The following is a 24,583-nucleotide window of genomic DNA, read 5'->3' on the forward strand; positions in this document are numbered from 1 at the left end:
GGGGGGGGGGGGGAGATTTGGTGACAAAGGCAAAGAGCTCTACTAATTTTTGTGGCCTGTCTGTGTCACCAGCACCCTGTTGGGACGACAGATGTGCAGATGATGTCATTCAGAAATGGGATAGGTTCGGAGGGTGGAGCAATTGGAGCGCGGGAGGACAGTTGACGGGCGGAGCCTTGATCTTAGAGAAAGGAGGGAGAGAGGGAAAAGGACTGTAGCGATCCTTCTTTGCCCTGCAGTCACACAATTTTCACAAGATGTTACTCAGTGAAGTTTTTCGATTTTCCAAATAGAGCTACCTGTGTTTCTTTGGAGCCATTGCTGTAAATGGAAGTTTTTGCACGAATGCAAGCGATACTAGTTGTGAGAGAGGCGAGTGTTTTTGCCGTGGCGTCGTCGTTTCGCACTGCAGAGGCGCCAAATGTGCTGAACTGGAGGTTTCAGCTGCACGACCTCTCGCTATGCAGCCTCTCCAAACCACACAGGCCGTTGGAGCTATAATTTACTTAGTGCAGTCATTGCTGAAGTTTACCATCCCATCCCCTGACTGGCCACAGCATAAGAACCCAATTGTTCTCGTGGTCAACAGCGACAATAGCTGTTGGCGTCATCCCAAGAAAAAAAACAGAAAGTGAGAAAGAGAACAGGGCCGAAAAGGGGCGACCGAAGGCCCGTGCGATCCAGCACTTTGTACCTAAAGATTAAGTCAGGGTCAAACTCGAAAATGGGGAGTCAGGGTGACCGCCTTGCCCCTGACAGGATCGCCTCAGGGACGCTGCTTCCCCAACAGTCCGCCCATGTCCTGTGCCTTAACCCGTCCAACTCGCTAACCGTTGGAACTCTGTGCGTTTCGGCCTCCTCTGCCCCCCACCTGCACCCTTTCAGGCCAATTGTGCTGGCATGGCAGAGGGAGAAATTGAATGAATTAGGCAGTCGGATGTTGCCTAATGGTTGTACTGCACAAATGCAGCCATTCCTGGCATTGTTCCGTGTTCAAGTGAGACTGAGAGGGATTGTGCTCTTCTCTCCGGCGCAGGAAAACAGCTAATAAGTGAGACAACCTGTGGGAATCAGCCCAAACCAAAAAGAGGACTGAGGCAGATTTTTCCCACTCTGTGCACCCGTTGGCTTTCTCTTTAGGTCTGCTTTTAAACGCTATTGATGTGTAATGTAGGACAACCACTCCAGCCATTGATTCTGTGATTCAATCATGGCTGGACACACGGAAGCTCTGAATTGAATGCAACTCAAAGCAAGGTAAACAGCAAGTGAAAAATGATCCCGAGCTGGAGAATTCACTCACTTGATGAAATACGGCATCATCTCCTGAAGCGTGGCACTGCACATCACACGGCCTGCACTCACAATGTGCACACAATACAGCTTTTCAAACGCATAAGGGCGCCGATAAACGCACAGGCCTAGAGTTACCGTTGTCACCGTCTCTCGTGACCTGAGCTTGAGGACACCCTTCGGCCCTCTGGGTAATCATTTACCTGTTACCTGTGGCAACCAAGCCACAACATACTATGGCATAGCTGATAATGCAGGTGCACTTGACACTTTCAGACAGTCGTGAATGTGTTTGTGCTCACACTTTGAAACGATTCCTAAAACAGCAAACCAGATAAACTGAACCATTATTGGCAGAAGACGTTATTATCCTTTTTACTCATTTTCATTATTGTACTTAACTGGGTGTTGCTGTAAAAACATGCATGCTCAGCCAACCTACACTGCAAAAGCAAAGCTTTAATAAAAAATATTAAGCACATACCAACCAGAAAGGAGGAGCTGTATGAAAACAAACAGAGAATGACATCATTAAGCTCTTACATTACATTATGGTCTAGATTTGCCCTTAATAAAACTTCTACTGTGATTTGGTTGCATTTTATTTAAAAATTACTGATTCCCTGTTTTATTAATATATCAGGGATTGAATCAGGAGTTTAACTTTTCGGTACTAGTAGCAATTTGATACCAGTTTTCCTTTGCTTCTTGATCTGCAGCCTTATTTACTTTTTATTTAGGACTCATTGGGATCCTTTTATGTGAAAGCTGGGATTTCTGTGGACCTGTAACATTGCTAGATTATCTTTCTGAAAGGGCCTCAATCATGTCATGGCCAGACACACATCCTATAGCCCAAGATAATGCACTTTATATTACATTCTCTATTATGTGTTTGTGCATAAGTCAAATTGAGGTGCTCAAACTTCATCAAACTTCCACTTGGAACATCAGATTTTCTTAGAACAGCGAACGATGGGGAAGGGGAAAAGGTCAAGACTGTTTGTGATCGATCAGATCTCAAGCCTTCTCATTGGGCGAGGTTGGGGCGTGGCACTGCACTGCAGCAAGCTGAAGGGGAACGGGGCCGGGGTACGATCCAAAGAGAAGAAGAGGAGGGTAGGAGGTGAGGTTGGTGGGGTAGAAGCAGCAGTTTGGCCCTTTACAAAGCCTCCGCCCACTTCCCCCCCTCCGAACCACTCCTCCTCTCGCCTTCATCCTCCTCTGAAACTTGCTTGTTCCTCCTCTCTCTCTCTGTCTCTCCTCTCTCTCTCTCTCTCTCTCTTCCCTCTCTCTCTCTCTCTCTCTCTGCCGTCTTTGGGTGCTCTACATAGAATGGTCCGTGTCTGAGAGCGGTGGCCTAGAATAAAACTAAAAGGGGCCTTGGAAGGACGAGAATGCTAGCTTTGTCTCAGCTGCCATCCACACTGTCTGGAGACAGGGAAGGAGCTGAACGAGAGTGTCTGACTGCAAATAAGCAGTGCCAATCGAAGGGCCTGACCCACCTCATTAAGATATAGACCCCTGTTCTCCTCCTATCTCCCACCGTGTCCTCTCTTTGGACATATTGCAAATAGCAAAAGTAGATTTTATATATAAGTAAAAAATCTTGTCAAAGAAGGTTAAAAGAGAAGTCTGGAGTTTTCCTTTTTACAAAACTTTGTAATTGATGAGAGTGATTCAACATCAGTTTAAAATGAAAGATTTATGAGAACTGAGTGCTTAGCTGTGTTTTGGTGTTCGGTTTTGGACAATAAGAGCTCAGTTCCACATCTTCAGAACGTCCATTAGTGGAGCTAACAGTTTGTATTACACTTTGAGTGACGTTTCACTTTGCTTTGACTTTTCTTAATCTTAATTTGTCTTTTTTTATTCTCTGTCTTTGCTCCATATGTTTGGTTTCATTTGACAGTTAATGCGTGTTTCACTCTACCTTGCAAATTGGACAAAACAAAGTTATTTCTTCCAAAAGGAAAAAAAAAATGGAGAGAAACTTCTTAACAATCTATTTCCCAAATTAGAGTTCTTATAGCTTCAGCATAAACATTTCCAACTAAGAGACACAAAAATATAATTCATTAAATAATAGATTCATAGTTAACTATGCTTTGTTTTAAAAAGTGCATATGAAGGGGAACAAACATGTTTTTTTTAGTTGTATGTGTCTTTTTAAGGCTTGCCAAAACTGCAAATGTTAAATCAGTATATATTCAATTAAATGAAACATATTACACATTATATTACAACAATAACACTGGGACTGTAAGAGTTTCTTATTATAGGTTAATGTTTAAAAAAAGAGCCACATCTAGATAAAAAAAAAACTTAATTAAAGTTTATATAAAGTTGTATTTATGTAATAAGAACAATATGTCATACTTATATTTACTATATTTGGAGAAATTATTATTAAACTTTTTCAAACTCCTATTTAAAGTATATATTTTTAAAAGGCTAAAATGAATATGAAACTTTAAACTCACCTTTGATTCTTAAAGTAGTCTTTGTAACCATTAGAGCATCACATTTTCATCATCGTCTTTTTAAAAAAAAATACTTTAAGAATCTTTATGAAATAAATCTGTTTTAGTGTTTGTTTGTCTGAAGTTACATGAGGTGAATCTCAATCAATACGAACTTAGGTCACCCTCTAATCCTGTAAGCTATAGCTCACATGCTTAGCCGAGCTGTGAACACACACACACACACTCACACACTGTCATAATCCTATAGTGTCTTTCTTTGCATAAGGATATAGGCGTACAGTAAACAGAACCCGGTCACTGAGTGCAACTTTAATATCATCTGTCAATACAGCTTAATCAGCACTCAATACACTCGCTGTGTGTGCACATTAACAGTGGAACTGGTGTCTTTAATAATGTGCACAAAGTGGGGGGAAAAGCAAACAGCCCACGAACACTGACTCGAACAGCAATATTGTACAAATAAAGCCACGCTTCTACAACCAAACTTTTCTTTTTTACATGTTATTACATATTATGTTTTTATTCAAGCATTTCTTTTTCTTCAAAAGTTTATCACAAAATCACAGTCACATCATGTTTTAACTGAACTTTTTCATGTTACATCTTCTCAGGGAAATTTTTTTTTCAAGGGACAATAAAGTGTATAATGAAGTGAAATTGCGAAAAAGGGGATTTATGGCATTATTTTATTATTGATTTTTACTTTTTTAATTACAAGAATACACACTTATTTACTTATTTAAATCACATTAATAAAGGAACATTTTATTAAACATAGAGAGTCCATATTAATGGTTAAATTTTAGCCTTTAGAAAGCATATTCAATACAGCCCTTTATGTTACCTGCACTAGAAAGGCAGGATATATCTTTGCATTTTTTTTTTATAAATAATGGGCATGCTTAACTTATCTATCTATCTCTATCTATCTGTCTATCTATCTTTAAAAAAATAAACATGGTTAACTGTTATCCACTGACAATTACAACTCAAGAAAAACAGCATTAGAGATTAAATTCAGTTGTCCTATTTTAACAGGTTTGTGAATGAGCTTTTGATTGGTCGTTGAAAAGTTCGTCTTGTCTCTTCTCTCTGCAGCTGATTAATCAATAAAGCGTCAGTGAGGTAGTCGGGAAATTCAACAAGTCTGGACTTGTCTTTATGTCACCTTTCATGCCTGACTGTGTAAGTACAGACCCTTGTTTACTTGCACAGGGGGGACACAACTACATTCGCTAATTAACGCAGGCAAACAGGTGTGAGATATAGGCCTATCAATTTAAAACACACGAGTTGGTTTTTTTTTTAACTATCATAGGAAGAAAAATAATTAACTTGAAAGTTTAACCTTCAGTTAGCACCGTGATATTTTAACTCACAGTGTATTTTAAGTGTTGTTTTTCTGTCTTTGAGCTTTGTTGAAGTGTGATACAGCCCCAGTTAAGGTAGGAACTTTATTTAGTAATGCCTATACCTTTTTAATGTATTGTTAAGTATCTAAAATAAGACGTTTAGCCTGCTGGCTGGCTTCTTAAATTGCCCAGCCTACATATTTATTAAGAATACAATTTTGGATACACCATGTGAGCAGCTTGCTTTTAAACATGCGAAGTGGTGAATGATACAACACAAAAACTGTTCAATAGGAAAATAAAAATGAAGCAGAGGTCTTTGTGAGATGCATAAATTGTGATATTAAAGTTTCCATGTGTAGGCTTCTTAATTAAATAGCTGTACTTTTAAACATGAGTGGATTAGGCTATAGCTTTATTATTCCTTTTGTAGTCCCGTTTATTAACCACTTCACAATAAACGCTGATAATTTAAGCTATTTTCAGCCTCAAATTGAGTGAATGAATAAAAATGTTGTTTTTTTTTTGTTTTTTTTTTTGTTTTTTTTACAAGGCTGACATCATGCAAGTGAAACACAGCAAATAGTGCATTTTAGATCCGCGGAGGGGGCAGGAGGGGGAAGTGAGGCAGCCCTTAATAATCATCGCAACACAGGCTGTTTCTGAGAGATTTCAGTGAGAGGTGTCTTTCCCCCCTTTTTTTTTTTTTCCCCCCTTTAGGTGACATTAAATAATCAGCGCGATAGTGCAAGCTGCTGCACAGCCAGCCTGGTTGTATAACGGGGCTTCACCTCAGCTGAACTTGGACGCATCTGGTTCATCGGCGGCGCAGGACGCTCGGCGCTGTCTGCAGCCTCTGTGTCCCCGCTGAACCGAGCTGGATGAGCGGCGGAGAGACACGCAGAGAGGGGGGGGGGGGAGAGGCGGCGGGGGGGCACACACACACACACAACTCTCTTCTGGACGCTATAGGAGACAGTCTTACAGGACATTCAGCATGACTTTTCTACATTTCAAACTACAAATACGACCGCATCGTGCTTTGTCAGCCTAGACACAGGGAGGACACGCCACCGTCTAAAAATACATAAAGCACCGCGGACCTGGTTGTTGGTCACCCGGAGGAAGAGAGCATACAAGCTGAACTTGAGACAGGTCAGTGCGCAGTCTTAAATTCACCCTTTACCTTTCAAATGCGTTGTTATTTTGTAGGTTCACTGATGCGTTATGCGCATTAATAACAACAAAGCAATGCTGGTTTGTCATGCAAAGCGCATTTTTAAGCATTTAATGGTAGCAAACAGATATCTGCCCTTGACTGGCTCACTGAATATTGACACTGTTATGACTGAACCGGTCCACAGTCCTCGGTTTCCAGGGTGCGAGAAAAAAAACAAGCGCTTTGCACATAATCGTCTTACAATGTGGAAAAACCAGTCCAAATCAACTTCCAGTCTGTAAGTGAAATTTAAATCGTCGGCAGACTGTAAATTCTGGCTCGCAACAGCCGACACGAAAAGAGGTCGCCTTTTGGTGTCCTAGTTTCCCTTCGCAGAAAAAGCATAATCTTTCCCTTTGTTGTCCCCGATGTAAAACAAAGACAGGCAGCCGGGCAGATCACGTCAGTCCAGCAGGAACATCACCACTCTCCAAATGAGCAATTTATAGGATTTCTGAAAAACGTGCTTTTAATTAAAAAAAGCGGCGTCTCCCGTGCTGTTCAGCTTGAGATAATCAGTGTATGTAAGACATGAGAACATATGGTGGAGTGTGCGGTTTCCCCCTGATGTGTCACTGTGGTTTCCCTCAGAGAAGTTTTTGATGAAATTAATTCATTGAAATCTGAGAGGAGCTAAGTCAGCAGAAGCTGAATGTATTTTTAATGGTTAAACGGCCCATGTAGGCTTCCAGTCTGTTTGTCAGGTGTGCAGCGAGCTTATAGAAAAGGATTAAACTATTTTGGATTCAACTGAAAAACCTTTGAGAAATGATAAAAAAAAAAAAAAAAGGGCACTTACAGTATAATGGTATCATACACTCAGGACTGCACCAGGACATTCATTACGAAGGACCTTTAGTTTGTCAATATTAAAGTAGGCTGCCTAACAAATGAGTTGTTTTAAGGTTCATATAAAGTTCATTGTGTATCCTAAATCTTCTCTGCCAGCAGCTATAAATTAATAATTGATGAGAAGGCACTTTTTTTTTTTTCAGGAAAAAAAAATGTTTTTCCCCGAGCAACTACATCAATAATTGCATCTGTGCAATTAAGATCATAGACTCATTATTGCCCTGCAATAGAGTCTAAATGTTTTTGGCCCTGCATGAAAATAAAGGATGTCCTGCTTTACAGCATAATTCAACGTATCACCCAGCAGTTATTTATGCATTTCAGTTGTCTGAGATCATGCCACAGATATCTTTCATACCAAAGATAATTCTTACCCACAGCACCGCAGCACATATTGGCAAATTTACACTCTACACAGTCTAAACCAGATTATCTTCAGAGGTTGTTTGTCCTTTCATCCTGTGGGAACCTGGAAATGTCTTTTTCACTATATGTGTCGGTGTGTTTTTGCGTGTGTGCTTTCAAAGCTTTGTGTGTGAGCTGGCTGACTGGCTGGGTAAGATTTTCCTCATTATCGAAATTTGGATGCGGCAAAAATTCTCAAAAAAAGATCTATGCCTACTGACAGAAACAAGGTGTTGAGTTCGTACCTCCCCAGCTTCCAATCTTTTTCTCGCTCTTTCAATGAAAAGAGGAACAGAACTGTCAGGAGCCGGGTGACCTTCTGGCTGCAGCTCTCAGTTGCAAACCTGCTCGGTCATTAGATTTATTAATGTCTTAATATTGCATGTTTGTAAATTGTAGTCAGTATTATAAACAGGAAAATGCCATTGTGCCTTTGAGAAAATGGAGCAAAACACAGGTGGCCCTCAGACAATGGACTCTGTCTCATTTCTCCACTGTGAGTCAGTGGGACAGGAGAAGCACATGGCTGCAGAGTGAAAATTGGCGTGATTATCATCTGATTTACCCTGCCACCCTGTAGCTCAGAGCCCCACAGTGGGCCATTCTGGCAGTGGCCAATATAAAGCTGAGAAAAAGCTGGCTTGTATTTGCCCAAAATTTCTCTCATTTGCTTTCCAAACAGCTTCATCCTCCCTCCCACTCTCCCTCCAGCTCTCTCATATCTCACGCAATTGATTGAAACCCTAAACGGCAAGATCGGGCCCATCTCAATCCAGCTTTTCTATGAATAGTGGATTGGAGCTGAATGTGATGTGGTGTGTTGTGTTTTTAAGGGAATTTCAGGTCAGAGGGCGGCAGGCAGTGGGGTTGGCAGGCTTTGGTGATATTGTGCTGTTCACGTCTGATATTGTAATGTGGCGTGTTGTGCTGTCCTGTCCTGTCCTAAGATTTGTGTAAGAGGCGCTCAGAGACTCCTGTCACTTCCTAATCAGGTCATCTTGCAGTTCGAGAATATGCGCATGTTTTTCTTGAAGGGGTTTTCGAAGCCTTTCTTTTTGTATATAACTATCCTGTATGTTATGATCTGTCTCAGCCACTTTGTCCTGTTCTAATCGTCACAGATATGTTCATTTAAAATTAGGAGCACTGGGACCCACTCGTGTGTGTGTGTGTGTGTGTGTGTGTGTGTGTGTGTATATATATATATATATATATATATATATATATATATATATATATTTTTTTTTTTGCTATTAATAATGTAGCAAGCCATGAACTGACAGTATAGTGTGCAGCAGTGTATTTTGACAACAAGCACATGTCTGCGTACATGTTTGTTGCTCCGGTATGCCTGTGCTGTCCCCACCAAACACTTCATGTTTTAAATCTCTGCGCATCTCAGTGCAGGGCATTTAAGTGCTTGACCTAATTTCTCTGGCAGCGAAGAATCCACTAGTGAAGGCCTTCCTCTGTGTGTATTTGTGTGTGTGTGTGCATGTGCGCACGCGCATGTTGCTCTGGGTGTTTCCTTCTTGCCTTTCTAACAGGAAGCTGATGTGGAGTTCAACTGAGGACAAGGAAAAGGCCTTTTCTTTCCACTGTGAATCATTTGAGAGAGAGAAAAAAAATGAAAAAAAGAGAGGGGAGAAAAAAAAGAGACCAGGCCGCTGCATTGATTCAACCCTCTGCAATCTGGCCCACTTCTCTTTCTCTCTCTCTCTCTCTCTCTCTCTCTCTCTCTCTCTCTCTTATTCCCTGCCTTTCTGTCTCTTCATTCTCCTTACCTTATTGTCAGTTTCAGCCTTTTTTCTCTCGCTCTTTTGTTTTATTCCTAGTTCTTCTGATGTTGGATAGACAGCAGTGTTCTGGAGGGAATCGGAGGGTTTATGGAGAGTTCACGAGTCCTGTGAGAAGATGGGGGGGGGGGTGGGGGTAGAGAGAGAGAGAGAGAGAGAGAGAGAGAGAGAGAGAGGAAAAGCAAATGAAGCAAAGCTCTGTGGGGAGAAGTGCAGGTTCTTCCGGTTCAATTTTAACATACACCAAGCAAAAAGTAAGCTACCTACTTTATGAGCTAGAGGGAAAAATAATAAAACATGATTATCAAACACTTACATAAACTCTATCATAGGCTTTATTAAGGCGCCTTGAGGGATTGTGAATCCATGTGTGTGTTCCATAAAGCTGTGATGTATAGAAACAGAAAGGACTAATAATAACTCATGAACATGGGTTAGAGATAAACAGCTTAATAGCTTGAATATTTAACTAGGTTTCCTATAACAGAGAAAAAAGCAAACACAAGGGTGATTCTTCATATATCATTAAACTGAGTTAATCATTTTTACTTCATATTTCATGTCAAATGTATTTGATATGGAGGTCGCTGATTAAAGAAAAAAGGCATATGTAATATTTTAAGACTGGGATATGTCTCAGACATAGTTGATGAATCAACTGTACGCAAAGGCAAATTTTAAAAACGTTACAGCATCACCTTAACCCTTAATTTTGTTTTCGGTTTCGTGTACATATTGCAGTAAAAAGGGATTTAGAGCATTTATATTTCATCTGAAGCAACCCACCCAGCCTCGTTTCATGTGATTAATAAAATGTTAATGTCTGCATGACTGAGCTACAACTTTGTAGGGGACGGTGCTGCTGCAGCAGCATGAGATATTTACGAATCCTCCTTTGTCATAAAGCATTGGAAAAAAATAAACTGGAGGAAAAGTTTACATTCAGTGTTTCATTTTTGCACAGGCTAAAAGGACAATTTCTTAAAATGTTGAATCCCAGTAACTTTTTTGTCTGATTGTTTTTATATCCATTTTTACTTTTGTATTTGTTCTATTGAAGTGTAATAGCTTTGACCTCCACCGATTAATGTACCAATTAAATAATATGCCCTTGCTATTTTTAAGCATTGGAATGAGAAATCATTATATAAACATGTTGTGAATACGATTTTTGAAAATATTTTATTAATTTAAAGACAACTTATGGTTGAATATAAAAATGAACAAATACCAGCTGGTGCTCTGAGCAGCAGCGCTGACATGTAACAGCAGAAATAAATCAGTAAGGATGTACTGTGCTCACTTTGCACTAGAACACTGTGAGAGAACAACACGCTACACATAGTGCAGACCAAATGCTGAATCAATCACAGATCATTGTGCTGAATGAAACGGCAGTGGTGGTGTACACGTATTTGTAATTTAAGTCTTTTTCTCTGTGTTGTGTTTCTGGTGCAGGGCAAGTGAGGACAGGAGTGGATGTGGAACAACAGTGCTGTCGATACTGCAGTCCAGGTGAGTACATTATCATGCTTACACAGCAATGCTACCTCAGTCTGTGAAGGGAGAGATAGTTGCAGCAATAATCATACATGAACAAAATACTTTGAATTTCAAGATTTATGTCTGGAAATTCATATGTGATGACATCATCATCAACGTCGATTGAAGGTCTCAGAGCGATCATTGAGGGTGACCTTCATTTACAATGATCCTGAGAATACATACATAAATGACAAACATAGACATAGACAAACATTGAGTTAAAGCTACTGCAGGAAATACAATCAATAAATGAGCAATAAAAACAATAACAAAAATAAGATAAAAATAATGTTGTAGTCCATTAAGTAACATTATTCCATTTGTGCTCAGCCTCTGTTGGGTACCTATTAAAAATGATCGTACTTGTTTACATTTGAGTTTAAAGAATGATTTGAAAATTGAAACTCAGTTGGAAGAACATAAAATCTTACATTCACACAAAACTATTATGAGGAAAAGCAGTGTGTGTTTCTCTTCAAACTCTTACTCATCACTATAATCTGTTTTTTTCTTGTTATGTTCTGTTCAAGAAACTCGGCTGCATTAAAAATTGTAACGAAAATTGTTAAAAAATAAATAAATAAAAAAATCTTCTCATCACTCGCATTATTCAAGCACAATAATGCACAATAATTTTTAATGCAGCCGATTTTCTTGAACAGACCATAACAAGAAAAAAAACAGATTATAGTGATGAGTAAGAGTTTGAAGAGAAACTCACACTGCTTTTCCTAATAATAGTTTTGTGTGAATGTAAGATTTTACAGTCAATCTTAATAAACCCTGTCTTAACTCCTCATAGTTCACGCTATCATTTGTACATGATTGAATTTATGCTGGATTGAATCGTGAATTGTGCTGTGAATGAGTTTTCACTCATTCCCAGCTGGAAATTGCTGAAATAAAAGCAAAGGCAAACATGCATGACTTCTCCAAGGTAAATGAACGAGCATGCTCTGAATAGGCAGTTGTTTTTTAGACCTGTAACTAATATACGGGGCTCTAGCTTGAATTAAATCCTGCTTGCATATTGTTTATTATGTTTGTTCTAACACACATTTCATACACGATAGGAGGAGTTAAGTGTTAAATGAATATCAGGCTTAGAGTTCACATGTTTCTTAATTCTTGATGATGTTAAATGATGTTATTTAAATAGAAAAAAAAACCTCCTTCACACTTGTGTCACTTTCACACAGTATTATGTATTTAGGCCTTCCTGAAGCCACAGTATTCAATACTTATATTGAATCAAATATATCATCAGGATGTATAGCCAGTTCGTCCATTTAAATGATTTTTCCATAATTCAGAACAACAATTAATTTAGGTTAATAGCAGCTTTTGTGGAATAGGGGTGGGTTGTGAGTTTGAACAATGCTTGGCAGCATAATTTGCTTTTCAGTGATGAAGTGAGACAGAGGAGTTTGTTATTTTTTTTTATTTTGGTCTTTCAATAGCTCAGTGAGCCTGCACCTATTGTCTTGTTCCTGAGATTTTCAGGGCTGAGATTTAAACGTGACCCGTTATTGCGATGAGCCCTTCTGTCATGCACTGTGGTGAAATGTTAAAGGTATTCAATTCCTTTTCAGCAAATATTCTAAACATTAAGTACATTCATTTTGGACTGGTAGTCCCTTCAGTTAAGCCATGTACATTTAAACTATTGATTGAAGCAGAGTTTGAATACACAGTTCATTATTTGATTATTTTTTTTCAGTGTATCTCTACCTAATAGTTACAAGCTTGTAAAAAAGGAATTACAACATTGCTTTGTTATATAAGTTAGAAATGGAAAATACCTCCTATATGAGCCTGATGCACATTTAGTATCCTTCTATATAGTAAAGTGCTCAGTCTACTATATAAGCACGTTGGTCATCTCCCCTGGCCCGCTCTGATATTCATCCTCCGTTCCACTTGCTCGCCCAGTCTCCTTGCAGAGTTTAAGCTCATGTGGGACATCTGCAGAGGCCCGCAAAGGATTTTAGAGGGGCAGGGGCTCAAATTCACCAAAGGGCTTTTTAAATTAAATTAAAAAAAACCTGGAATGACAAATAATTTGACACTGTTAAAGAAACAATACAACTTGTGTATTAAAGCAAACAAATGACACAGGGTTCAAATAGTGATACATGACAGTTAATTATACTAGAATTTATAGAAGCAGTTTAGAGTTAAGAGTATATAAGATCGGGGAGCTGGTGGCACAGTAGTTAAAAGAAGGAGAGACTCTTACTTCTAAACAGTGTGAAGCATTTCCTTAAGCCCATCAATATGAAATCACTATGAACAACAGTTGTAATCCTACTTTGGCCACATACCTGAAGTCTGCCTATGCCTCAGAATAACTCATCATCCCACTGACGGAGTGCCTATGCATGTGGGTATGAGCATTCAAACTTGGGCAGCTGAACACGCAGCTGCAGCAGAGAGGATTGAGAAGAGGGCATGAATCACATATCTCCTGACCTCCTATTCTTATTTGACCAATTACAGGATATATTTTCGGTGGGCCAGGCTGTGCGGCCATAGTAAATTATTTATCAAAAAAGGGCACTTTCTCCACAGAGAGCAAAATGGCAGGTGGTCAAGCCCCTTTTTTGTCTGCGTGTACACACACCTGGACATCTGTAGGTATCAATCCCTGTACGGCTGGGCAGAAAGAACTGCTGTGGGATGTGGGATTAGTTTTCTTTTTATTTGCAGAACTAACCCCTTAAAAATGAAGGAGAACAGTTTTAACTTAGCTCAGCTTAATATTACCATGTCGAAATACGTTGCCATAATTTTAGATATAAAGTTTTACTGTAGAATTTTTTTTTTTTTTTAAGTTCTGTCAGTATTTAAGCAGTTGTTGTGCACTTATCAAAAAACAGCAGTAATGATCTGAAGAAAATGACCCTGAGACCTGTTCAGTAAAAGTAGTAATTTAACCATGGTTTAAAACAGTCAAATTAAAGTGGAGATGAGGCAAATCACCCAATTATGGATCAATCTTTAGAGCAAAAGGAAAGCAGGAAGATTAATAGGCAAAACTCAAATAGGGAAAATGAATGGCCTGAACACAGCAACATAAGCAACATAGAATTACTGACTTCAAAGGTTGGAAATTGACCTGCATATGCACCTGGGCTGATGTGGGAGGGGAAACTGGTGTGCAGGCTGGTCGGCAAGGTCATGGGGAATGCAAGTTCTTACTGCAAGACAGGTAAAAGTAGTAGAAACACATTTAACAGTGGAAACAAGAGTGGGATGCCCCTCATACTCTTGACCAAGGGTGGATCAGTGTTTCCCACAGGATTTTATGAGAATGTGGTGAAGGGACAACTGTCTAGGGGTCCAGGGGCATGCACCCCTGGGAGAAAAATGTGTACATTTTAAAGATAAATGCATCAATTTTGTGCAAAATTAAGAAGCAAATTGTATGAAAAACATTGTTCTCTTTTAACAATTTTGTGCTCTTGTAGTAATTTAAATTGTCAAAACATAAAATCCAATGCCTGTGGTGCTCAAGTAAAATGTCTCTGGGCTCAGCCCTCAAGCAGACAGCCAGGTGCTCTCCTTGCAGCTTATTTTGAAGGTCATATTTGACACGAAAATAAAAGTAAAGTACAATTAGCTCAATGAATGTAAATAAAAATTGAATTTGCAGCATACTGTTTGTACTCATCTTTAAATTATGATTATCGCTCCTCTCCAGCTCCACCCTCTTGTCCAAATTTGGAAATTTCTCTACAACATTCAGTGTATAATCCAGAGTTCCTGGTGCAGCGGTAGTACAAATTGGTGTACCTCAAGCCCTACAGGTGCTTGCTGGAGGTATGGACTGGCCAATCAATGCCTCCGGGACTTAGTTGTGTCCTTCAAGACATGGAACTTATATTGTTCTGACTTGATGAATAGAAACTTCCCCAGCAACCTTTGATAAATATACACAGCATATGTTACACATGTTTCTGCATGGTCTAAGATTAATTCAGTGTTACCCTTGCATACAAAACATATACTCAGCATGTTTTGGAGTTGTCCTTGAATAGGACTTCACTGTAGGGACAGATGGTTCTTGCTTTTTGTTCATAAAGAGGACGACCCCTGATGGTGACAAGAGGGACAGGAACATTCTTCCTTCAAAGGTGTTACTGATGTATTTTTTTCTTCACATGACGTTCACAGGCAATTAATTAAGCTGGCCCTTGGGTGGACACATTTCCTACCTGAGGTAATGGGGGTACATGGGAATGTAGAGAGGTGACTGTTTTGTTAAAAAACATGGTTTTATCCAGTCATTTGAAAAGTACTTCTGGGAGTCCTGGAAACTTGTGTGCATAGGACGGGGCAGGTCCAATACATGTGGCACAAGAGTAAATGTGGGTCTTGGCAGCTGGAAGCAAGTATTCATGTTCTTCTTTGTTCCTGTAGATGACTGCCGATAGGGAATGATGGGAGCAATAATCCAAGTCTGGGTTAAACTATCAGGTGGGAAGCACTGCTTTGATAAAATCAGACTATAATTATCCTGCCCATTTATAAAAAAGCATTCCCCTTTCTTCCTTTCTGAAGGGACAGTTCTGATACCAATGGAGTAGACAACCACCTGACTTCCACCTTAGCTTAGATTTTACAGACCGCAGGTTTCTTCTCGTGGTGGTTGAAAAACCTCTTGAGCTGCTTGGTTAGACTCTTTATAGAAGGGTACACAGCTAACCTTTCATAGCATAGCACAATCCCTTGCATCTAACCTGGGAAATGCTGGTTAGTAAAGCAAGCTTTAATCCAAAGGTAGGTTCCTGAAACAAGGAAATGAAAACAAAAATGACAAAACCTGGCAGGTATCTTGGACTTGAGGCCAGCTAATCCAATTGGGGATCAGGCTATAGGGCTGGATTCTAAAGGGTATCTGGACGTCATGAGTGTTAGTACTGTACATTGCAGGAAATGCAAGACTATACACACGGTCATAAATAGCTCAACCTATCAACACACATTTCACATTTATTACACCAACTTGATATTATGAATACATTTTCTACATATTTAAAGTGTATTGGGTTTAGAAAAATTAAAATGACCTTTTGGTTATTGGTGTATCTCCCACTTCATCTCTACTTTTTAAATAAAACCCTTGATTTCTGTTTAGTGAAGGTCCAGTAGGCAGCATGCCTCAGATCAGGTGTTGTCCAGATGTGGTAGTGAGAGCCATCCTCTGGCTTCACCAATCTCTTATTTGGAGATGAATGGGAAGGAGGAAGTTCTCAAAAGTTACTCAAAAACGTTTTCTCTGCTCATGCTATTTTAATTTGATTGCAGTGAGTAGGTCGAGCAGGTGAAGGGCATCCCTCAGCATTTATTTGTTTCCTATATACTTGTTTTCTTTCCTATATGCAGAATTCAAATTAGGATCAGATATTGGTCACAGTGACACACATTAAGTATCCTTGCAAAAAGCGAAGGTGGATTAAGCAGTATCTGATTGCGAGCTTGACTGGTGTAATTCTTGATAGCGGGAGCAGTTCAGGTCCCCTGGCCTCCAATTACAAAGTATTACATACAAGGTAATTATGGGGTAAGGTTCGTGGCAGTGTAACGGTATTTGCAATGTAGTAAGAGCACAATTACAGCACTGTTGTAAAGAAACTTTATCCAGTGTGTGTGTCTGTGTTCACAAAGGAGACGTAATAAAGGTGAATGGTTGCTCTCCACCAGACAACCAGAATGAACTGAGCAAGTTGCTAAAATATCTCTCTTTCTCTCTCTCTCTCTCTCTCCCTATCTCTCTTCCTTCTCTTTCTCGCTCTCTCTCTCTCTCAGACTGGGGGCTGCCCTGCCTCCATGAAGCACTCGGCCACCGCTGCATTGTGGCCTGGGGCCTCATTTGAATGGGCCTTTAGTATTTTGTGTGAACAAGTCAGCGCCATTTGCATTTGTTCCAGTCACAAAGGTTTAACAGGTCAATAGGGACTCCCTGGCAGAAAACTAACACACTAGGGTACCTTTTTTTTTTTTTCTCTCCCTCCCTCACGTCTGCTCCATCGCTCTGGTTGTCAGGCACCAGGCTAGCTTGTCCTGGTAGTATGAAACTCAACGCATGTAAGTTTTAAGAAATAAAAATCTTGACTTCAAACAGGTCGTAGGGTAAGTGTGGTTGCACGAGGTACTTGTCAATTGTAGGTGTATTAACCAAAGGAGATGCAGATCAGCTCAGCCCAGATCTCTGACCATATGTTGGCGTCACTCAGTCACGCCATCAAGCCATGACATTGTATCCAATTTTCAATCCAGTTTTTACGCTACGCTATTTAGAACCTTAAAGTTTACATAGATTGTTTTTCTAGTCAAAAATGGTATCCATCACGCTCAGATCTTGTTTATAGCCCTCCGTTTCTAAGATAAGATAATCCTTTATTTATCCCACAACGGGGAAATTTACGGTGTTACAGCTGCAAAGAGCAAAAATTGCAAACAAAAAGTGAACACAGTACACAATTTAAATAAAAAAAGAAGAATTAAAAATGTACAAAAAATAAATAGATACCACAATATAGATTTTTTAAAAATAGATTAAAAAAAAAAATAGATCAGCTGAGAGCTGCAGTTTTGACAAAAATGTAGTCAGAATATTCAGTGTAACACAGACATACACACAGTGCACATAAAGTGCAACATGTTATTGCACAAAGTGGTTTGATAGACATAATATAACATTAATATAAAATTATTATTGCAAAAGGTCAGAGTGAATTGTGCGTGTGTGTTTTGTGATCTACTGGGAGCAGGCTTGGTTAAACAGTCTGACTGCAGCAGGAAGGAAGGACCTGCGGCATCTCTCCTTCTGACACCGCGGGTAGCGAAGCCTGCCGCTGAAGGAGCTGCCCAGAGCTGTTACAGTACCATGCAGGGGGTGGGAAACGTTCTCCATCAGTGATGATAGCTTTGCCATCATCCTTCTGTCTAACACCACCTCAACAGGGTCCAGGACAGAGCTGACCTTCTTCACCAGTTTGTTCAGTCTGTTCCTGTCTGCAGCCGTAGTGCTGCTGCTCTAGCAGACCACTCTATACAGGATGGCTGATTCCACCACAGAGTCATAAAAAGTCCTTAGGAGTGCTCCCTCCACACACAAGGACCTGAGTCTCCTCAGCAGATGAAGTCTGCTCTGGCCTTTCTTATAGAGAGCTTGGGTGTTAACAGTCCAGTCCAGCTTATTGTTTAGGTGAACACCCAGGTACTTATAAGAGTCCACTATCTCAATGTCCTTTCCATGGATGTTCACCGGTGTGGGAGAAGTGGGTCTGCGCCTGCGGAAGTCCTCCACCAGCTCTTTGGTTTTACCCGCGTTGATCTGGAGGCAGTTCCGCTGGCACCAGTCCACAAAGTCCAGGTTGAGTTCTCTGTACTCCTCCTCGTCCCCATCAGTGATGAGGACTTTCCCACACTGTCTCTCGGGAGGCCCGGCCTTCTGCTCTTAGTCTGTGGCTGAATTAAAAAACTTCAATTATGCCTTGTAAAGACTGTGAACTACTTCAGAAGGCAACCAAGAAAATAATTAACTTCAGAGAAGACATCCGTCGGCTCTCTGATGAACTGCAGAAGAAACTCCCTCCCTTCCAGCTTTACGGAGGTGGCTCCGGACACACTCAACTCGGGCCATCCAGGACACAGTCGTCTGGGATCCCGCTGCCTGTCTTCTTCCTGCTAAACACTGAGTCACTTGTCTTCCTTGGAAGAGGTTGTGATCAATAGCAGGAGCAGGAGTTCGGCTAAGGTGGCCACACCACTTCACCTGGAACTTTTAAACTGCTTTGTTTCGTTGCCCGACCTCCAGCCGAGCGTGTTCCAACCTGACCACGAGCCCTTCCTGGCAATTGCATTTGAAGCTGCTATTTCTTCAGCCTCTTGTGTTTGGCACAGCTCAAGCAGCAGGGTTTCCCACCACGGAGATGCTGGCCAGGATGCTACCTGCACGGGGAACAACCTCCTCCTCCCGCCGGAGGATCCGACACTTTGGAGAGCTGTCTCCTTTCTGGATTCAAGAATCAGAAACATGAGCGTAAGAAACACAGGTGGCATCTGTTTCCCCGGCGCCAAGGTGCTGGACTTCTCCAGGAAGGATGCCAGACATAATAAACTCCCTCATCAAACTTCTCATCAGAACTAGTTTATTTTTTTCAAATATCACCAGTCCAAAAGAGAATGACCGTTGCCGGGTCCCCGTCCCTCTGCGGAGATCTCACCGTGCCTCAAACTCCCAACCCCTCAGTTGACTTGTTCACGGTGGTGTAGTCTGTGCGGATTACGGTTATGCTGCCCCTGTTAAAATAAACAGAAGATCGCTGTCAAATAGGACTTTTATTCAACTGCCATTTATCTCTGATGAGCTCTGACTCTGATCTCTGACCTTGTCGGCTGTTGGGTCGCAGACACGGTGTGGATCACAATAACCTTAGACCACTTGCCCGGGCTCATGATCGATGACGGTCAGTGTGGTTCTCTGCCTTGGCATGGCTCTTCAAGCGAATTGCTAACCAATAAGGCCTTTTGACTAAATGACTTCTTGTCCTCTCATAAATTGGTTCATATGTTCCTGACAGGGATCTGGCTCCATGCTAGTGAGTGCACTCCCTCCTTTGAGCTCACCTGTCCTCGGACCACCAGTATGGAGGGGCAGGGTCTGCACTTGTGTCCTCCTGTGCTGTGTGCAGTGGCGTATCGTCCACCTAAATTCAACACGGATTTCATTCATGAATTTTTTGATTTCCTTGCTGGTGTTGTGTTGAATCACAGCTGAATCTGGCAATCTGGATAACTGTGGTCTCTTGTGCTGATGATCTTTCAACCCTTATCAATGCCACTTGTACTGTACTAGAATGGAAAAAAGACAAACTTCAAGTTTCCTTTGAAATTGTAAGAGACTGTCTAGTTACTGTATCAGAGAATTCGCAGTATATGTCTTACCTTGTCTCCATGAACAATAATAGGCGTCAGGTCTTTGTTAATGTTTTTAACTATCTTACTAATCCACGTGACATAGCCTGTATTGTGCCATCAGCTAAAGACAAAATACCTACTCTTAGGTCTCTATACCTTTAACTTAAACTGTTGACCCTTCAGTGACTTCCAGGTACCCTGCAGTCTTTGAGCAATTTGAGCCAGTATCTCTCTTTATTATCTAACATACATCTAGTACATAATTTGCGGCCCAATAGCTGCCCTCTAGACAGTATCCCCTCTCAGCTGATAACGAATGTTGTTCAAGCGATTTGAACAAGTCTTTGTGTTTAAATGAATTCCTCTCTTCAACAGGGTTTGTAACAGCTGCTTTTAAACATGCTGTAGTTTTGCATCTTCCCATCTTGTTGATCTCTTGCACTATCACACTCCAGTTAGACTCCACTTAGGTTTACAAACTAACTGTTCTTTTTAGTACCTGAGATCATGCTTAAATATAGAGGCGATCGAGCCTTTGTGGTGACTCCTTGTAAGTTTTGTAACGGTCTTCCTACTCACATAAGATCTGCTCAGTCAATTGATTTTTTATTTTTTTGTCAAAAACGCATCTCTTCTCAATGGCCTTCAATTCAAGTTGACCTGGACTACTTTATTTAGTATTTTATATTGTAGAGCAACTCTTTTGTAGTTATTCTGTTTTTGGTTTTTAATCTCTGTTGTCATTTGTTTTATTCTCGTATATGTTTAAATGACCAAACTTCGAAAATACCAAACTATCCCTTTAACATGAGTAAAATACTAGTTTGCTAATTTGTGAAGTAGTAGGAAAGCCATTACAATCATTATTGGTTTGAACATTGTAAAGCTGTTTTTTGTGTGCCAGCTGAACAATTACAGGGGAATATCTGGAGGATACATAGTACAATCTCATGAAAGATTTATTGTGATTTTTGGAAGGATAGCTAAATTCATCTTTTATGGTTCTGTTTTCTTTCGAGTGTATTTTATGTCTGCCTTGGGTGGACAATTAGTTTAAAGTCTACTTAATGTTCTGAAAGTCATGTAAAGTAATTTTGACAAATGTAAGTTACCTTAATGCAAGTGGTATGCACTTGAAATAGAAGAACAATAGTGGTCCACCACCACATTTCCATCCACTCTATGTGGGTTTTAATTGCAGTCACTGCAGCAATTTGTCCAAGTACTCAGAGAGATTGTCCTGCATTTCAAATGTCAAAAGTTTCATAGTCCAATCAGCCAGGTGCCAGGACAGCGACCCCCCCGCCCCCCCACCACCCCCCCACCACCCCCCCACCTGCTTTATCATTTTTGGGTAAGAGCTTTCACCAGTCACGAGTACCTCACGAGTAAGTAAACTGTAAACCAGTTGTGCCAGTCACACATTTTGACATTTTTACTTGTGAGTAATGCTCCACAATATTACACAACAATCCCCAGTCTCATTTATCTCTTCATTTACAGCAGGCTTTTATCTTAATGTAATCGTCTTAAACAAACGGCGAGACACGCATATCTATTCACTACATTGAAACTGTCCCGATGAATACCGTGTAGAACAGAAAAAAAGCTTTGGTGCCCTTTTCAAGGTCCAGTTGTTGTATTGTTAAAACACGCATTTGACTAAGGATTTTCTTCTGCCACAGATCATTTGAGCTGTGTACTTGTGGATTTTGTATCAATAGCAGAATCCCCATTTGAATAGTACTTAAGAATAAAACACTTTTATTCTTTGTGATTGAAATGTGTAATGGAGCATGTAAGAGCTTCAGAAGGTAAAATATTTGTGTTCGTTGTATGATGAAGTGTAGTTAATGTCTGAACAAAGACACCGTAAAGAGTACATACTGTTCTGTAGCCTGTCAAACCCAAAAGGCATTTTTGTCAGTGCTGATGTCAGACAAATAGATTCTGTGAAGGGAATTGATTTCTGCTTATGAAGCTGTGTACCCCCATGTTAAAGCTTGTTCCAGATCGTTCTGCTAGAGTAATCGCTGTGTACATCATACACATGATGAGAAACTTCTCATCATGTGTCTACGCGACGTCTGACTGTGCATAAAAATAGCCAAAGAGCTTGACACACAGACACAGTGTTACAAATACAATACAGAACTATGTACACATCATGTACACATGACTAGAATCTGCACGGGTTGTATCTATATCAGAACATTAATATTGAAAAGTATTTGAGTGACAGAAAACGAGGCTCTTATCGAGTATTTTGTGGGAGATCTTTGCTACTTTTGCTCCTGTCACGTCGTTCTGATCGTACCTTTCTACAGCAGTGCTGTGCTGTATTTTGGTTCACTTTATGTTTAGCTCTCTCACTGTCCCGCTATATGGACTTCTGTTCCTTTATCTTTCAAACCTCCGCACTTAGGTCCCAAGCAAATAAAGCAGAGTGAGAGCCCAGCTTCAGGTGCTACAAGCTGCTAGCTAGGCCTGTAGCCAGGCCCAGAGAGCCAGACCTGGCAGCTCCGAGGCTGCGACGTGTGAAACGCTGCACACAAAGGAGCTCGCTCCATCTGTATGCACCCAACATAGGCAGGCTTTTGTTGCAGCCGACAGGCACATGACTGCTAGCATCTTAACCCCTGAGAGCCAGCGTCTCTTTTCCCTTCTCACTCCACTCCACACTGCAGTGAAGACCAAAGTGAGTTAACATTTTCGTAAAAAAACACAATCCTTTAAGAGCTTGTTGTTCTTCAGTCATTTATATGTGTGGCACTTGTATGATCAATTGCAAGTATATCAAATACAAACCCTGGCAAATATATCTTAACAGTAAAATATAGGCATTCGACTAAAGTTTATTATAATGTTGAAGATTTTTACTTTAAATTCTCTGACTTTTCTGTTAAAGTTCAAGCAAAAAAAATGTTTGAGAAAAATGCTTTACATGGTATTGTAAGATTTGGATTACAGCTTCACTTATTTTAAAAATGACTTAAGGATAATAAGGTCAACTCGAAACAGAGAACGAAACAGTGAAAGAAAAATCACAGCTTTTACTTGAAATAAGTCAAATTAAACTCAAGGATATTTTCTGTGCTGCTCTCTATATTAATAAAACCCTCAATATGCAGGTCAAACGTAGAATGCTTTTTCGAAGTTCAGCTTAATTACATTTTCTGTCATTTGTCAGTTATGTGTCTGTACATTCAGCATAAAGTTGCAGTAACTTAAGGAATGGGACCGCTGACCCGCACTGGGAGACCCTCCGTTAAGTCCGTTAAACGATAAATCACAAACATAAAGACTCAACGGCTGCTGCAGATATTGGGATACTCCGACCCATTGACACTCTTTATTTGTCAGTTTTAGAGAGCTACGTGGCATCCTCGATTATATCACACTCACTTTACACACGCTCTCTCTTTTCTTCCTGTTTCTTGGGAGTGTTCATAACTAAAACGTAGTAATGCAGAAATATAAAGAGTAGAACACATTCTCATCTAATTCATTCAACCTTTTCTCGTCAGTATTCTGTTAAAAGGGAAATGATGCTGTTGATTTCATGTAAGCGTTCTCGTGTGCCTGATGTTATGCTGTGTAACTCGGGAAACTCCAGACATGTGCTTCATGTGTGCGGATGTGAAGCTAGGAGCATTGTGTATGCAGATGCAGACTTGTGCTTGATATTAACTCAAACAAAAAAATCAGTTTTGCATGTTTTCTAATCCTCAATCAGCAGAGTAGGATACAGGTGACTTAAAGAAACAGTCCCTCATTTTGAATAATGCCTGTTTTTAAAACAGTAAGTGAAAAGAGGGCACAGGTAGGACATAGGGGGTTGCAGTTAAAATAAAACATGGCTTCTCATCACTTCGCTCCTCCTCTTTTTTTAACACCATCCTTGTATGATAGTACGTGGGTGTTCGGTCCTGACGGGGGCTGGGATGCGAAGGGCTCCTATCTGGGCCGAGCTAGGTCACGCAGGCCCATCCAGGCTGCAGTAGCTCTGTGACGTGGCATTAAAGTAGAACCAACAGCAGGCCCAAAACCTTTAAGAGGTGGTACCACTCCCTGAGCAAGGCACAGACCTGCATGTATGCTGATGTTTGATTCATCGATGCAGCATGGAGCCCTAATTTTGAGCAGGAATCAGGAGAGGTGTGTATGTTTGTGTTGGGAGGAGGAGAGAAGAGGGGTAAGTTTGAATACAAAAAAAAAAAAAGAATCGGAAAATATTTCTTTTGCTTTATCTTTTGCAGTGTGTTATACGCTATTACACAATACTAAAGCATTATTTCAAAGTAACTATAAAGGATAATAAAATACAAATTTAGGCCAACATAAAGCTTTCTCCTGCGACATCTGATATTGAAAAATATTTTGATTCCTTACAATAATGGAGAAATTATAAATTGAATGAGACTGAGTTAGCAAGAATTTCAAGTTTAAGTTTGGTAATAAATTAATTGTCATGCTTTGAAATTGCTTATACAAATTTTAGAAAAGAAAATACGTTTTAGCCAGGGATCAGAGAGGCGCTTTCTTTGTTCCCGTGGTAATAATTCCTTATAATTACTTTTTTTTTTCATGTCCTCGAGATGGGCAGTGTTTTCCATTAGCCAAATTAGAAACCAAACTTTTCTAATAAACCTGGCAGTTTGAAAATGACCTAGAGAGAAAAGTCTCTTGGTTAACAGAAAGTAG

General features: G+C 40.3%; 1 long non-coding RNA gene across 1 annotated transcript in view; it reads left to right on the top strand.

Moving 5' to 3' along the window:
- Positions 1-5,662: 5,662 nt before the first annotated feature.
- Positions 5,663-24,583, top strand: part of LOC136177656 (uncharacterized) — a 34,827-nt gene continuing 15,906 nt past the window's right edge. The window contains exons 1-2 of the long non-coding RNA XR_010665164.1: positions 5,663-6,289; positions 10,865-10,921. This is a non-coding gene — a long non-coding RNA (uncharacterized lncRNA). The remainder of the gene's footprint in view (positions 6,290-10,864; positions 10,922-24,583) is intronic.

The sequence above is a fragment of the Labrus bergylta genome, chromosome 23 (genome assembly GCF_963930695.1).
Source record: "Labrus bergylta chromosome 23, fLabBer1.1, whole genome shotgun sequence".
Classification (NCBI taxonomy): Eukaryota; Metazoa; Chordata; class Actinopteri; order Labriformes; family Labridae; genus Labrus; species Labrus bergylta.